We start from the raw sequence: 17500 nt of genomic DNA, 5'->3' as shown, positions 1-17500 counted from the left end.
GAGAAGAGGGGAGAGGAGAAGAGAGGAGAGGAGAGGAGGGGAGGGGAGAGGAGAAGAGGGAGAGGAGAGGAGAGAAGAGGAGAGGAGAGGAGAGGAGAGGAGAAAAGAAGAACCACCACAACATACTTTCTTCTGCTCAACTACTTTATATAGCTTGGCCTCGCCCCATCATCTCTCTCTCTCTTTGGCTCCTTCTGTCTCAAGACCACCCTATTCAATCCAAATCTGTGTACAGAGTGTGTGGGTTGATGGCATTACAAAACTCTTCTTGTGCGGTGAGGAGGCATGTTGAGCACAGTTCAAGTTTAATTTATCACCCTCTGTACTCGGCCACAAAAGGAACATAGGCTTTTATTTTTTTTCCTTCCTGGAATATACTTCTGAACTTGATTACAGGCTTTGATTAAGTCGATAGAGCTCGTCAGCTCAAGCTCAATATGCTTCTCTCTCTCTCTCTGTCTCTGTCTCTCTCTCTCTCTCTCTCTCTCCCTCCCTCCCTCCCTCCCCCCACTGTCACAATCCTCCAGTCCTGCATTCATCCAGAGAACAATTGGCTACTCACAGCCGTGACTGAATCGAGGTTTTAGAAGCCGATCTGTGAGAGAGCGCTCCGAAACTTTTAACTAATGGCACTTAAAATGAATACGTGGCAAAGCAATTTGAGCTAATTAGAAAGACTCTTCTCTCCCCCCCCCCCCCCCCCCCCCCCCCCCCCACCCGCCCAAGTACTGAAACATTAAGATGACATACTGTTCATTCAGGATTACTTTAATTGGTACAATTATTGTAATTTGGTCGCAATTATGCTTTTCGGGATGAAATCGCTTTTTCTAAAGCGCATGTGGGTGATTCCTTTTATGTAAAAATCCCTAATAAGCTCCTAAATACTTGGGCACAAAAGGGACAGTCTTTTTTCTTTCCTTGAATACTTCTGAACTTGTTTGCCCTTCGAATGAAGTCTTTAGTGGGTTATTTCTTTCCCCCCTGTGCCATTGTTCTAGCTTATTTCCATCACGTACGACACTTTTTCAGTCAGTTGGAGGTTTCTCTCCTCCGAGCTGGGCTGTTGTCCCTGGACTCGGTCCTTTTTAGGAGGCGTTTTCGGGGGCTTCAGAGGAGTAGACGACGGGTAATTCGATAGCGGCTTCCGTTATTCGCCAAGACGCCCTAAAGCCCTCGAAATTAGAAAGCTGCTGAAAAGATGTTTATTTCCCAACAGAGCCGCTCTATCTGGGAGCTAGAGGAAACTCTTTATTGAGTCCCACAGCGAGAGAGAGAGAGAGAGAGAGAGAGAGAGAGAGAGAGAGAGAGAGAGAGAGAGAGAGAGAGAGAGAGAGAGGACTGCTTGGAGACACTGATATGAAGTTTTTGGATAGCCTAGCAATGCTATGTGCACATAGATTTGACTGTCCCTAGATGTGACAGGTGTGTGTCTGGTCTATAGTGTGTGTGTCTGGTCTATATTGTGTGTGTGTCTGGTCTGCAGTTTGTGTGACAGGTGTCAGGTGTGTGTCCTCTCCTCTCCTCTCCCCTCCCCTCCTCTCCTCTCCTCTCCTTTCCTCCCCTCCTCTCCCCTCCCCTCTTCTCTCCTCCTCTCTACACTTCTCCCTTCCTCTTCCTCCTCTCCCCTCCTCTTCTCCTCAGGAGAGGGGTGGGAGGCTGTCCAGGTGGTCTTGTTCTACTGCTGCCTACGCACATGCACACCCACGCGCACACTAGCGCACATGCGCACACACACACACACACACACACACACACATACACATACACACACACACATACAAGCTTGCGGGCACACACACGCATGCACAAAACCACACACACACACGCACAGACTGCAGGGCACACACACACACACACACACACACAGACACACACCCCTGGCTCTTACATGGACATGTGTGTCCAGAGGGAGGAGCCTGGGCAGGTCCAGCAGCAGCAGCCATCTGTTACATGTGATGCTGAGAGGAGCACCAGACCCTGAGTGTGTGTGTGTGTGTGTGTGTGTGTGTGTGTGTGTGTTAAAATAGTTGCATAGCTCTGTCCCTCAGGTGTTGGACTGTCGTCGTGACGACGGGATGAATCAGCAGTTAGCTCCACTAGGCTCCACAGAGCTACGGCATGTGTGTGTGTGTGTGTCCTGTTTGAGGTGTGTGTGTATGTGTGTCCTGTTTGAGCCGTGTGTGTGTGTACTGTTTGAGGCGTGTGTGTGTGTAATGTTTCAGGCGTGTGTGTGTGTAATGTTTGAGGTGTGTATGTGTGTATTGTTTGAGGTGCGTGCGTGCGTGCGTGTGTGTGTGTGTGTGTGTGTGCGTGTTAAAATCGTTGCATAGCTCTGTCCCTCAGGTGTTGGACTGTCGTTGTGACGACGGGATGAATCAGCAGTTAGCTCCACTAGGCTCCCACAGAGCTATGGCATGTGAGTGTGTGTGTGTGTCCTGTTTGAGGTGTGTGTGTGTGTATGTGTGTCCTGTTTGAGGCGTGTGTGTGTATGTGTGTACTGTTTGAGGCGTGTGTGTGTGTACTGTTTGAGGCGTGTGTGTGTGTGTAATGTTTCAGGCGTAGTGTGTGCGTAATGTTTGAGGTGTGTATGTGTGTATTGTTTGAGGTGTGTGTGTGTGTGTGTGTGTGTGTGTGTGTGTGTGTGTGTGTGTGTGTGTGTGCTGCGTGTGCGTGTGTGTGTGTGCGTGTACACCATCTCGGTGGTCAAAGACCACATGATGGAAAAAGGGAACGCAGTGTAACATTCCTCGTTAGTAAATCCACTTACAGCCTTTTGGTTCATAAGCTGCAGATGAAGGATTAGACTCTGAGTCAGGAACGCCTGGCTTTGTGTCGGAGCAGGAACTCTCACAGAGAGAAAATAAAAAATGTATTAAAAAATTAAAAGAACTAATCATTTATGATGCTTTCATAATGATTTTAAAGGTCTTAGAAGGTGAAAGTATTGGAAATTGTCATTGCTTTTAATTCAGTATCTGGTGCCTGGCGCCCAAACCTGCTTTTAATTTCTTGTTATTTTGTATTACGTATCTTATCTTATCTTATTATCTGTGTATTGAGTGTATGCCTGTGTCCTTGTGCTGCCCCTCTTGGCCTGGTCCCTCTTGGGAAAGAGATTCCTTATAATGAGGTCACCTGGTTAAATAAAGGTTTAAACAAAAAAAGAGCCCTTCAGAGCTCTGGAGACTGGAATATAATAATAATAATAATAATAATAATAATAATAATAATAATAATAATAATAATAATAATATAGTACCTTTTACCCTCTGGCTTTGCTTCTATTTGCTTTAGTGGTTCAGATCCAGACATTCCAAATGAACGCTCTGGATGACGTCCCCTGTGATGTGATGTTATCCAGCTCATGTTAGTGTGATGTATGAAAGGAGGAGAGAGAGAAAGAGGGAGAGAGAGGGGGGGGGGTGGGGAGGACAGAGAGGGAGGGGGAGGAGAGAGAGAGAGATGTCCCTGCGCAGATAGGGAAGCAGGGAGAGTGTGTGAGGTTGAACTTTACCTGTGACTTCACAGCATGCTTTCACCTTGTGCTTTGTGCTCTCTGTCTGGTAGTGTGTGTGTGTGTGTGTGTGTGTGTGTGTGTGTGTGTGTGTGTGTGTGTGTGTGTGTGTGTGTGTGTGTGTCTGTGTGAGTGTGAGTGTGAGTGTGTGTGTGTGTGTGTGTGTGTGTGTGTGTGTGTGTGTGTGTGTGTCTGTGTGTCTGTGAGTGTGAGTGTGAGTGTGTGTGTGTGTGTCTATGTGTGAGTGTGAGTGTGTGTGTGTGTGCGAGAGGGCATTTCCATGCTGCCGTCTGCCTCCCTCTCTGTGGACGTGCCTCTGGGCGTATCACCCTCCTCTCCCTCCCTCCCCTTCTCTCCCTCCTTCTCTCCCTCCTTTGTGGAGAAGGTGGTGGGGGGTTATTAATAGCAGCCAGGAGGTGGAGGTAGTCTTTGATTGGCCAGCGAGGCTACTCACCCTGGCTGTCACCAGGCCCTGGCCCCCCCCCCCCCTGGTGACTGTGGCACACAGTGGGGGCCAACAGAGGTCAGGCCTGCCGAGGAGGAGGAGAGGATGGAGAGATAAGGAAGGGGTGTGAAGAGGAAAAGGGGTTCACGTGAAAATGTCAAGCGGAGAGCGGAGAGCTTCTCGTCTCAGGGAAACCCTTCCACAGGACAGAAGGCGAGGGTGTTCTTTCACTTCCTGTCTCTCTCTCTCTCTCTTTCTCTCTCTCTCTATCCTTCTCTCTGTCTCTCTCTCTCTATCCCTCTCTCTGTCTCTCTCTGTCTCTCTCTCTCTCTCTAAAGAAGTTTGGTTAGTGAGTCAGTCTAGGTATGGTTAGTGAGTCAGTCTAGGTAGGGTTAGTGAGTCAGTCTAGGTAGGGTTAGTGAGTCAGTCTAGGTATGGTTAGTGAGTCAGTCTAGGTATGGTTAGTGAGTCAGTCTAGGTATGGTTAGTGTTGTGTCAGAGCCTCACCGCCCGCTGCTCTGCAGACAGGAAGCAGAGTGGAAGACAGACGATGGATGAATCAGCGACGCTCTCCAAATAGACCCATCTCTCTCTCTCTCTCTTCGTCTCTCCGTTTCTCTCTCACTCGCTGTCTCGAAATTCTAATTCAAAGTTGTTTTATTGGCATGACATTCATGTTGTTTTGCCAAAGCGTACAAAACACACTCTCTCTCTCTCTCTCTCTCTCCCTTTTTCCAACTCGACTCTCTCTCTCTATGTCTGTCTCTGTCTCTCTTTGTCTCTCTCGCTGTCTCTGTCTGTCTGTCTTTCGCTCTCTCTCTGTCTCTTTCTCTCTGTTTCTCTCTCTCTCTATGTTTCTCTCTCTCTCTGTGTCTCTCTCTCTGTCTCTGTCTCTCTGTTTCTCTCTCTGTCTCTCTCTCTGTTTCTCTCTCTCTCTCCCTCCCTCTCTGTGTGTTTCTCTCTCCCTCCCTCTCTCTCTCTCCCTCCCTCTCTCTGTGTCTCTCTTTCTGTGTGTGTCTCTCTCTCCCTCCCTCTCTCTCTCCCTCTCCCTCCCTCCCTCTCTCTCTCTGTCTGTCTCTGTTATTTACCTGAAAGGATCAGATGAATCCCTTGTGCTTGGCCCGTGGTTTAGGATATGGGTCCGGTCCAGATGTTCTGCCTGTCTGTCTGTCTGCCTGTCTGTCTGTCTGCCTGCCTGCCTGTATGTCGGCCATGACATGTATCAAACATCTCTGCTCTGCTTTGTTGATGTCAGAAAAGCTGATGTCATCATGTTACCCCCTCCGCCACACTCTGCTGTGGACTCAGTTCAAAACATTTCATTTAATTTCACATAAATCATTAAACTTGAAACTAGATTTTCTAATATCCTGTATATTTCTTTTTTTCTTATGTTTTTTTTTTTTTGGTGAAGAATTTGAATGAAGAGTTCAGTTAAGGTTTTTGGGGTCTGGAACGGGAGTGGGTTTGTGTACAGATGAGTTTAATCATTTCGGAGAAATTGTTGGAGTCCCAAACCCCGTCTTTTCAGAGAGGGGCCATTCTCAGGCTGCTGTTTTCTTTTCTTTTTTTTTATCATCACGGTATGTTTCCGATTAGCCAGCGTTTCTCTGCGGTCCGTTCTAGATGCAAAGGTCCAGCTCAGTACATCAGGACGCCAATTACAGACTTAAACTCTGCCGCGGATGTTTGAAAACGCAGAGAAAAGTCACTTTTTAATGTCGGTTGGCACAGGGCAGAGGAGAGGGAAGATGGGGTGGGGCGGGGGGGGGGTAAGAGAGAGAAAGCGAAGCGTTCAGAACATAACTCGAAGCATTCGCTTGTGGAAACGACCCGACGAAGAGGGTTTAAGTGGTACGAGGAAACATGGCGTCGTCTAAAGTGAAAACATGTTTGGCCGGGCTGCCTTCCTCTGGGGTTTACAGAGCTTGGCAGCTCCTCTCTCTCTCTCTCTCCCTCTCTCTCTCTCTCTCTCTCTCTCTCTCTCTCTCCCCTCCCTCTCTCTCTCTCTCTCTCTCCCTCTCTCTCTCTCTCTCTCTCTCTCTCTCTCTCTTCCCTCTCTCTCTCTCTCTCTCTCTCTCTCTCCCTTGCAACAACAACCTCCTCCTCCTCCTCCTCCTCTTCCCGCTCCCTAGTGGCGGTCCGGGTCGGGGAGACCCCCTCTCTGGGGGTCACCGTTGAGTCCATGCGCCGGTCCGAATGTGATGTCATCCACACTGAGGTTAAGATAAGGGGGCTGCAGTTAGGTTTGTGTGATTGTAAGAGCTGATGTTTGGGTTAGGGGAGGGTTTTGGTTAGGGTTTAGGGTTGGGTGTGTGGTTATGGTAAGAGTTATGGTTAGATTCGAGTTATCATAAGAGTTCAAGTTTGAGTTAGGGAAAGGTTGTGGTTATGGTAAGGGTTATGGTTCAGGTTGTGGTTGTGGTTATGGTTAGGGTTATGTTTAAGGTCAGAGTTATGGTTAGGGTTATGGGAAGGGTTATGTTTAAAGGCAGAGTTATGGTTAGGGTTATGGGAAGGGTCGTTCCAAAGATCCCACTTAGCCTCTCCCCAGGGTTCACCACCGTCTGCTGGATGCCCACTGTCCTCCCGCCCTCCTCCCACCCTCCCGACTCCATCTCTCCATCAGAGGAGGGCTCCATCCCTCCACCCCTCCATCAGAGGAGGGCTCCACCCCTCCATCCCTCCATCAGAGGGCTTCATCCCTAGGCTGGTGGTGGTGCCAGCCGGCCTCTTGGTCAGTGTTGTGTTGTTGTATTCACAGGGAAACACTGCTTCTCTTCATGACCCTCAGAAAACAAATGTGTTGGCATGTCACTTCTCTCCTCCTCTCTCCTTCTCTCTCTTCTCTCTTTTTCTCTCCTTCTCTCTCCTCTCTTTTTCTCTCTTTCTCTCTTCTCTCTCTTCTCTCTCCTTCTCTCTCCTTCTCTCTCCTTCTCTCTCCTTCTCTCTCCTCTCTCTTCTCTCTCCTTCTCTCTCTCCTTCTCTCTCCTCTCTCTTCTCTCTCCTTCTCTCTCTCCTCTCTCTCCTTCTCTCTCTTCTCTCTCCTTCTCTCTCCTTCTCTCTCTTCTCTCCTCTCTTTCCTCTCTCTTCTCTCTCCTTCTCTCTCTTCTCTCTCCTCTCTCTTCTCTCTCCTTCTCTCTCTTCTCTCTCCTTCTCTCTCTCCTCTCTCTTCTCTCTTCTCTCTCCTTCTCTCTCCTTCTCTCTCCTTCTCTCTCTTCTCTCTCCTTGTCTTCGGCGGGCCCTTTATGGAGATGTTCTCCACAGCCTCTTTGTGTGGCGCCACGCTTCCATGCGTCCGTCCGTCCGTCCGCCCACAGATGGTGGCTGTAAGCAAAGTCAAGTGGCACATTCAGGGCATGTCGGGGGGGAGGGAGGGAGGGAGGGAGGGAGAGGGGGAGGGAGACAAAGAGAGAGAGAGAGAGAGAGAAGAAATAGAGGGACAATTCTTCTCTTTCCCGTCAGCTGCAGTGTGTGGGAGTGTCGGAGGAGAAGAAAGGCTAGCGCAGGCGGCATTGGGACCCATTAGCATGAGGATAGAAACCTCCCCAGCGCTAGGCTGACTCTGCCTCCCAGCCCTAGGCTAACTCTGCTAGGCTCATGCCAACGCTAGGCTAACTCTGCAGCATGGAGCCTATAGCCTAAAGAGGTACCTGTCTGTGGAGCTGCACCACAGAGCCCATAGAGGAGCCTGTCAGTGGAGCTGCTCCACAGAGCCTATAGAAGAGCCTGTCTGTGGAGCTGCACCACAGAGCCTATAGAAGAGCCTGTCTGTGGAGCTGCACCACAGAGCCTATAGAGGAGCCTTTCTGTGGAGCTGCACCACAGAGCCTATAGAGGAGCCTGTCTGTGGAGCTGCACCACAGAGCCTATAGAGGAGCCTGTCTGTGGAGCTGCACCACAGAGCCTATAGAGGAGCCTGTCTGTGGAGCTGCACCACAGAGCCTATAGAGGAGCCTGTAGTGGAGCTGCACCACAGAGCCTATAGAGGAGCCTGTCAGTGGAACTGCTCCACAGAGCCTATAGAAGAGCCTGTCTGTGGAGCTGCACCACAGAGCCTATAGAGGAGCCTGTAGTGGAGACCTGTCTGTGTGGCTGCAGACCCTATCAATGGCTCCATTGTGTGGAACCGCTGCAGGATTCTTGACATGCTTTATTTCTCTCTCTCTTCAGACTTTAAAAAAAAAAGAAAAGAAAATGTCGATTGCATCCGAGCTGGCCAGAGTGATTATCTCTCCCTCCCATGTCGTCAGGGGAGACGAAAGATGCCTGATAAGAACAGCTTTGTTCATTTGAGAGAGAGGAGGAGAGGAAGAGAGAACCTCCGATACAGAGAGAGAGAGAAGAGGAGGCACTCCAGCCTTATCAGAATACCATCTCCCCTCTTTCTGTCTCTCTCTCTCCCTCCCTCCCTCTCTGTCTCTCTCTCCCTCCCTCCCTCCCTCTCTGTCTCTCACTCCCCCCCACCCTCCCTGTCTCTCTCGTTCCCTCCCTGTCTCTCTCTCTCTCTCTCTCTCTGTCTCTCTCTCTCCCTCTCTCCACCCCCCCCCCCCCCCCCCCCCCCACCTCCTCCTCCTCTCTCTCAACAAGGAGGCTGGTTGTGTCGAAAGCAATTAGTGTCAGTTGTTTGATGTGAAGGCCGACCACTCTTCCCCCCGTTGACTGTGAGAAGCTGTCATGTGAAGTGGTTAAGTCCCGCTGGCAAGTGCTGTTGTCATTTAAATGGACTCTTTGTGCTCTAACACCACTCTGGCCCGCGGCCCCGCTGGTCAAGCCCGGCGCCGGTTCTGCTCCCGTGGACCTGGGTTCTGTACGGGCCCTCAAACCTGGGTTCTGTATGGGCCCTCAGACCTGGGTTCTGTATGGGCCCTCAGACCTGGGTTCTGTATGGGCCCTCAGACCTGGGTTCTGTATGGGCCCTCAGACCTGGGTTCTGTATGGGCCCTCAGACCTGGGTTCTGTATGGGCCCTCAGACCTGGGTTCTGTACGGGCCCTCAGACCTGGGTTCTGTACGGGCCCTAGGAACCTAGGTTCTGTATGGGCCTTCAGACCTGGGTTTGTCTCAACAAGGGCCAGTGTTTAAACGGGCAATTTCTTACTCCAGAAGGGTTTTATATTTTTACATTTTTACATTTCTGGGGTTTTCGCAGACGCCTTTATCCAAAGAGACTTGGATAACCAGGGGCTATTGGCAGTTACAATGCTGGAAGAAGGAAGAATTATTATTATTATTTTTAATAATATTATTTTTTAATTTTCAGTTGTGCTTCCTGGAAAAGATCCCCGCTTTTGACACAGAATGTATCATCGTGGATCCGTTCCAGGGTGTAAATAGAGGCGTTCTGTTCTAATACCTAATGAGGCTGCTGCGCCCGGTCAAAGAAATGATATTTTGGGATGGAATGGAGGGCGGAATGACGGATGATAAAGAAAAATAAAAGTTTTTAACTGAAATGCCCCTGGTTGAATATGTCTGGAAGACTCCGATGTTCCCTGGGCTGAGGCTGGCCAGCAGCGTGCCAGCAGACAGAGTGGACCGGGCCGGGGTGTCTGGGTCTGTGTGTGTGTGTGTGTGTGTGTGTGTGTGTGTGTGTGTGTGTGTTTGTGTAGACAGGGTGTGCCGGACGGGGTGTGAATGAAAGGAATGGAGTCTCTGTGCCATGTAGTTGATGATGATTATGATGATGGATGGCACTGCTTGGTCCCCCATCCCATCCTACACCCCTCTGTTGTCTTTGGAAGGCTCTGGTCCAGCATGGTTCTGTCATGGTTCTGTCTTTAGAAGGTTGTGGAGTTACTGGTTCTGTCTTAAGAAGGTTTTGGAGTTTAGAAGGTTGTGGAGTTACAGGTTCTGTCTTTGGAAGGTTGTGGAGTTTAGAAGGTTGTGGAGTTACAGGTTCTGTCTTTGGAAGGTTGCGGAGTTACAGGTTCTGTCTTTGGAAGGTTGTGGAGTTACAGGTTCTGTCTTTGGAAGGTTGCGGAGTTACAGGTTCTGTCTTTGGAAGGTTGCGGAGTTACAGGTTCTGTCTTTGGAAGGTTGTGGAGTTACAGGTTCTGTCTTCGGAAGGTTGTGGAGTTACAGGTTCTGTCTTTAGAAGGTTGTGGAGTTACAGGTTCTGTCTAGGGATGTCCCGATCCGATATTGATATCGCATATCGCTGCGATATTGGTCCTGAATGCTGGATCGCAGATCGCACCAGAAAACAAAATAGGCTGCGATCTGCGTGCCCGATCTGGCGTGTCACTCACGTGATGACAACAGTAGTAGTCAGTGGTCACGAGCATGAGAGTTGGCTAGTAGCTACCTGTGTGTAATGAGTCTGACAATGTCATGATGCCAGCTGGTGAAATCATAAACCATTTGCTTAAGTACTTTTTCGGTTATTTACATGAAACTACAGATGGTAAGCTTTCAAATTACGCGTCATACATTGAAATCGAAAAAATTAAAGACGACACGAGTATTTGAATGTTGGTGCACCGAATGGCAATGCGACAGGAGAAAAGTGACTGATCAAATAACAACAACAAACGCTGCTAACAGCTAGCGGCTAACAGTGGTACATCGCTAGGAACGTCTAACTGCGTTTTTATATCATCACAGCATGCTGAGAGAACATAGACATGCTAAAAACACATAACTACACATAATTAGATGAACACACAGTCCTTGCTTTTGAACACGTCCTAAAACGAAGGTATGTTTACAAGTCATTATCACTTACCGGTAGCCTGCAGCAAACGAGAACAGTTAATCCAATCCACAGATTATAAGTATTTAGTGATCGTTAAACAGTTTTTTATTATATCGACTCGGTACTTTAAAACTTCAAGTTGCCTGTTATGAAAAAAAACTAAAACCAGATATTGTTGACACCCCTTCGATTCTGCGACTGGTTTCTGGTCTCACCAGCGGGCGTCTCTAGGCTACACTTTTAAAAAGGGTCCTATAATTGATTTGCCATTTGTAAGAGAAGATAAATAGAATAAATACCTGAAGGCACTAAAACTAGAAATCAGACAGTAACTCTATTTTTTCTACAATGCTGAATGCTGCTGTTTAAATTGTTTTAACTGTAAACCAGTTGGTCACTGAGTACTGCAGAGTACTGTTTTTGTTGCTTGAATAAAGGCTGGCAGTCTTTAATAGCCAACTGTTGTTGTGGACTATACTGGGGAAGTATTTGTTATTATTCAGGAGTAAAACAATAAATACAAATATCGGATCGGTATCGGTATCGCAGATACCTGAGGCCCAAAAAATGGGATCGGGACATCCCTAGTTCTGTCTTTAGAAGGTTGTGGAGTTACAGGTTCTGTCTTTAGAAGGTTCTAGAGTTACAGGTTCTGTCTTTGGAAGGTTCTGGAACAGCTGGCTGTCTTTGGAAGGTTCTGGAACAGCAGGCTGTCTTTGGAAGGTTCTGGTGCAGCAGCTTCTGTGTTTGCTCAGCGGCCCGCGGGCCAGAGTCAGCAGAAAGACCCGTCTGAGCCCTGAGCTCGGCCTCGGTCCTGTCAGCCCCTCGGGCCTAGCAGTAGAACTTCTGTTGCGTACAGCGGAGCGGAGATCCTCAGATCCTTAGATCCTGAAATCCGTTGCGCTTATCGTGTAAGGCAATCCTCAGTTGAATCATATTTGTTGATTCGATAAATCTTCCTTCTTTCGTAATCTATGACTTCCCAGGGCCTGCTAGCGAACAGATGATTTAGATTTGTTGGCTGTTGGTTTCCTGGCGTTGTGTCTGTTGCCGTGGCGAGGGAGCCCGCTGAGCGGTGGTCAGACTCAGAGATGTTCTCATATCATGAAAAGCATCACAGCATCACTTATTACTGGAAGCCAGGAAGTCAACGCTGCAGTGTGTGTGTGCTTTGTATAGACAGAGGAAGTCCCCTCTGTGACGAGTGTGTGTGTGAGTGTGTGAGTGTGTGAGTGTGTGTGTGTGTGTGTGTGTGTGTGTGTGTGTGAGAGTGTGTGAGTGTGTGTAATGTGTGTTTCTGCAAGTATGTGTGTGTGTGTCACTGTGGACTATATGTGCGTGTGTGTCACTATATGTGACTGTGTACTATCTATGTGTTTGCATGTGCATGCGACTGACACTGTGTGTGTGTGTGTGTGTGTGTATATCACTGTGTACTATATGTACATGTGTGTGTATGTGTGGCTTTGTGTACTATCTATGTGTTTACGTGTGAGTGTGACTGACTCTTTCAGTCTGTCGTGTGTGTGTACGTGTGTGTGTGTGTGTACGTGTGTGTGTGTGTTTGTGTGTGTCTGTGTCTACGTGTGTGTGTGTGTGTGTGTGTGTGTTTGTGTGTGTGTGTGTGTGTGTGTGTGTGTCACTGGCTCCTGTCAGTCTGCGTCTGCACGCTCACAAATAAACAACACGGCTCCCAGCTGGAGAGGCGGAACAGCGCTCCTCTGTCAGGCGGCCGGGGGTTAACGCAGCGCGTGGGAAATGGAATCAAACTGAACATTCCCTCACAGCCCTTCATCTCTGTGGAAACCCCCCTCCCCTCCCCTCCCCCCCCCCCTCTCCACGGCCAGGTGTTTGGGCTGCCCAGCGGGGCTGTTGGATGGACAGTGTGGTGCTGTGTGTCGGAGTGTCAGGCCCTGCCCCCCCCCCTCCCTGTCCCCTGGATGAACATCCCCAACCAACACCCCCCCGGTCAGTCAGGGCCCCCCCTGGTATGTCCCCGGCCCCCCCGGGTCCACCCCCCCTGGCTCCCCTCTCCCCCCTGGGTCCCCACCTCCCCCCTGATCCCCACACAGCATCCCTTTCAGACAGGCAAGCAGGGAGACAGACAGACAGACAGACAGGCAGGCAGCAGATAGGACGGCAGATAGATAGATAGACAGAGAGACAGACATGCAGAGAGGCAGACAGGCAGAGAGGCAGACAGGCAGGCAGACAGACAGGCAGGCAGGCAGGCAGGCAGGCAGGCAGGCAGACAGACAGACAGGCAGGCAGACAGACAGGCAAAGAGACAAAGAGACAGACAGACCGACAGACAGCTAATAGCCCTCATGTGAGGAGGGGTCACCTGACTCCTACCCTGCCCTGTAGCCCTGTGGTGACCCTGCACTACAAGGATGATGGAGGGACAGTGAGGGCCATTGTCCACAGGAGCACAGCTGTTCTCCTCCTCTCCTCCTCTCCTCCTCTCCTCTCCTGTCCTCCTCACCACCGGCTGCTTGCCTCCTGAGCCTGACTCACACCAGACACAAGCTCTGTGTCAACACACACACACACACACACGTACCACCATGGGAAACATTGAGGAGCCCACGCCTGCTCTGAAGTTCAATCACACACCACTACCGTATGTATCACTCCACCAGAAGGGCTGTCAAACACACTCCTACTGTGTATCCCTCCACCAGAAGGGCCGTCGAACACACACCCCTACTGTGTATCCCTCCACCTGAGTCTCGGACGGCACGAACTCACACAGAAAACGTGGCGGAGCTGTTTGTCTGAGGGGAAAATGTTGTTTTATTTTTTTTTCTATTTGTCCATGACATTCGGATAACAAGCTTGATTGAATAGCGCTTGTGGTGTCAGCGAGTGGATCTGTGCCTGTGTACACTGATTGTATTACTGTGTGTGTGCGTGTGTGTGTGTGTGTGTGTGTGTATGTGTGTATGTGTGTATGTGTGTGTGTGTGTATTTGTGTGTATTTGTGTGTGTGTGTGTTCGATGTCCCCTCTGAGGTCCTGACCCTAGTCTGTTTACCCAGCAAATCTACCTCAGCTGTGCATTAGGCTATCTGAGCTTCATTGTGACAAGATTTCTCCTGGTAAATTGGTCAAATTTGGCCAGCCGAAATCGGATTAGGGCAGTGGGCCAGGCGGTGAGCTCACCCCTGCTGGGCTAGCTAGCATTAGCGCTGGCGCTACTGCTGCTGCTGAGAGGGCTAATTCACCCATGGGTTCGCTAACGGCTAGCGTGGGAAGCTAATCAGCCAGCAGAGAGACAAGCCTCTGTTTCCCCCTAAAACGGATCAGGAGAAGGGAAATACCCTGTCTGTCTGCTGGAGCCTGCTATCCCACACCACCCTGCCAGAAAGGGAGGGAGTGAGAGGGAGCAGGGAGGAGAGAATGGGAGAGTGAGAGAGCAAGAGAGGGGAGAGATGGAAAAAATAGAGGAAGTTGAGAGAAGGAGAGATGAGCATGAGAGAGAGAGAGAGAGAGAGAGAGGGTAGAGATGGAAATAAAGAGGAAGAGAGAGAGAGAGAGAGAGGGACAGATAGCAAGATGGAGAGAGAAGAAAGAGAGAGAGTGAGAGATGAAAGGGAGAGCCCGAGACAGCGAGATGGAGAGAGAGACAAGAGAGAGAAAGATGATGGGGGGAGACAGAGAGGAAAAAAAAACCTTGAAGGAAAAAATGCCCGAATTCTGGAGGGATGTCGTCATCCATCTGATAAGGACACCCACGCTGATGATAAACGGCCCCTGATACGGACACACACGCACACACTCACACACTCACACGCCCACAAGGTCCAGGAACCGCCAGCCACATAAATCTCCCTGCGTTCCATATTTTCATGTCTGAATTACACCGCGTTCCAAATTATTATGCAAATTATATTTTGCCCAGATTTTCCTAAATAGTCGATGCAAATGACAATCAGTATAATTTTCAAGTCATCAACCGTTTACCAAATTTTATTGAACAAACCTCCCAATGATAACAGTATTTAAAAAATAAACTCAAAATGCACTGTTCTAAATTATTAGTTAGAGTTTCAAAACATTTTATAGGTTGTAAAGAACTAAAAATGGTAATTTGATGAATTTAGGGTTAGGAGGTCATTAGGAGGTCATATTTACTGAAATCAAAAGCTATTTCAAACAAAAACATCTTAACAGGCCAAGTTACATGTTAACATAGGACCCCTTCTTTGATATCACCTTCACAATTCTTGCATCCATTGAACTTGTGAGTTTTTGGACAGTTTCTGCTTGCATTTCTTTGCAGGATGTCAGAATAGCCTCCCAGAGCTGCTGTTTTGATGTGACCTGCCTCATAGATATTTTGCTTGAGGATGCTCCAAAGGTTCTCAATAGGGTTGAGGTCAGGGGAAGATGGGGGCCACACCATGAGTTTCTCTCCTTTTATGCCTATAGCAGCCAATGACACAGAGGTATTCTTTGCAGCATGAGATGGTGCATTGTCATGCATGAAGATGATTTTGCTACGGAAGGCACGGTTCTTCTTTTTGTACCACGGAAGACAGTGGACAGTCAGAAACTCTACATACTTTTCCGAGGTAATTTTCACACCTTCAGGGACCTTAAAAGGGCCTACCAGCTCTCCCCCCATGATTCCGGCCCAAAACATGACTCCGCCACCTCCTTGCTGACGTCGCAGCCTTGTTGGGACATGGTAGCCATCCACCAACCATCCACTACTCCATCCATCTGGACCATCCAGGGTTGCACGGCACTCATCAGTAAACAAGACTGTTTGGAAATTAGTCTTCATGTATTTCTGAGCCCACTGCAACCATTTCTGCTTGTGAGGGGGTGGGGGGGTTTCTGCTTGGTTAGGGGTGGCCAAATAGTAGGTTTACGCACAACTGCAAACCTCTGGATGATCCTACACCCTGAGGTTCGCGGGACTCCAGAGGCACCAGCGGCTTCAAATACCTGTTTGCTGCTTTGTAATGGCATTTTAGCGGCTGCTCTCCTAATCCGATGAATTTGGATTTGGCTCTGATTCAGCCACAAATCTCTTCACAGTACGATGATCACGCTTACGTTTTCGTGAAATATCTAATGTTTTCATACCTTGTCCAAGGTATTGCACTATTTGACACTTTTCGGCAGCAGAGAGATCCTTTTTCTTTCCCATATTGCTTGAAACCTGCGGCCTGCTTAATAATGTGGAACGTCCTCCTTAAGTAGTTTTCCTTTGATTGGGCTCAACTGGCAAACTAATTATCACAGGTGTCTGAGATTAATTTCAATGATCCAAAGAGCCCTGAGACACAATACCATCCATGAGTTTAATTGAAAAACAAAAAATGTAATGTTTATGACACTTAAATGCAATTTGCATAATAATTTGGAACACGGTGTATGTGATTACGAGAGTTAAACAGATCACTCGATTACCGCCGAGCGTTGTCCGGCGCTACAGCGGGTTTCGCCTCCCGTCCTGTTTCTGACCAAACGTCTGCGTCAACAACAACAACAACAACAATGTTGTGTTTTAACCCTTATTTACCTGTCAATACTACGTTACTGGACGTCCACAATCATCTAACACCAGAAATGATCTATAAACAATCAGCTTTTGTTTTACTGAGTAGACATCGGGCTGGTTTCACAGATGAGGCTTAAGCCTGATCCTCGACTGAAAAGATTGTACATTGGGTCTTAAAAGTTTTTGAAAATAGACATGTAAAATAGACATGTAAAAATGTTTCACTTAGCTCGTCAACTAGTAAATAAGTCACTGTATTTGCTTAACTTTACACATATTTCACAATATATTGTTTTGCTGTGCTGTGGTAAAGAAGGCAAGAGACCATATAGTGTTCACACATTCAAGCCTCTCTTTTTAATAGTTTTTTGTGAGCGGATAGTTCCTATTATATAAATTCTCATCTAGATCTGTCTCAAACTATGCCGTGTTGGGTTCTTGAATTTGAGGGAATTGACTCTTGAAAGTCCTTGAAAGGTGCTTGAATTTGATGTTTCTGAAGGTGTGGGAACCCTGGATTGAGTCCAGGACTAGGCTTGTCTGTGTGAGACCTTTCCATCGGGACGACAGCCAACGGCCTCTGGCCTGAGCTAGATTACTCTTCCTGCTACGACTGGTGAATCGATGATTCACTTGCTTAGTCAAATGTATCGATTCTAAGTCGCTTTGGAATAAGGCGTCTGCTAAATGCCAAAAAAGTTAATGTAAATGTAGATAGGCCCATTGGCTTTAGCCGTAGCCATACAGAGATTCTTCTCACTCAGAACGGGTTGTCTACTCACTTGGGTTCGATCATTTCGGCCATTTTTTACGTGGTGGAGGAGCCGAAAAACTTGTGTTTTCTCTAGTGTTTGTATAAAAAACCCAGTACACAAGGGAGCTGTTCACCCTCGTCAGTATATGTCGTGGATGTAACATCGATATGGTGTCGTTTGCGAGCTGGGATGGAATCAGAATGTCTCTGTTTGCACAGAGTCTACCGTGGCTAACAGCAGCGGACCAGAAGCTTCCGTTTGAAGCTCGCTAAACGAACGTGATTGTCATCTCCTCAGGTTTCCTCTCCCCGCCTGCTGCAGTGTGTGTGTGTGTGTGTGTGTGTGTGTGTGTGTGTGTGTGTGTGTGTGTGTGCGTGCGTGCGTGTGTGTGCGCGCACGTGTGCGTGTGTGTGTCCGCCTGCTGCAGGGCCGAGATAACAAACTCTACGTACATATCTCTCCTCACCATATCTCCTTATCTCCTCTCCTCTCCTCTCATGATACCAGAGAAGCGAGGGAGGGAGAGAGAGAGAGGGGGCGGTTGCACGTCCGACCCCGAGAGAGAGAGATATA

General features: G+C 48.5%; 1 protein-coding gene across 1 annotated transcript in view; it reads left to right on the top strand.

Moving 5' to 3' along the window:
• Window positions 1–17500, top strand: part of kidins220a (kinase D-interacting substrate 220a) — a 73169-nt gene that overhangs the window by 38756 nt on the left and 16913 nt on the right. The window lies entirely within an intron of this gene.

This window comes from Nansenia antarctica, assembly GCF_963989245.1.
Source record: "Nansenia antarctica genome assembly, chromosome: 1".
Classification (NCBI taxonomy): domain Eukaryota; kingdom Metazoa; phylum Chordata; class Actinopteri; order Argentiniformes; family Microstomatidae; genus Nansenia; species Nansenia antarctica.
The sequence above is the reverse complement of the archived record's forward strand: the minus strand, read 5'-3'. Positions and strand labels throughout refer to the sequence as shown.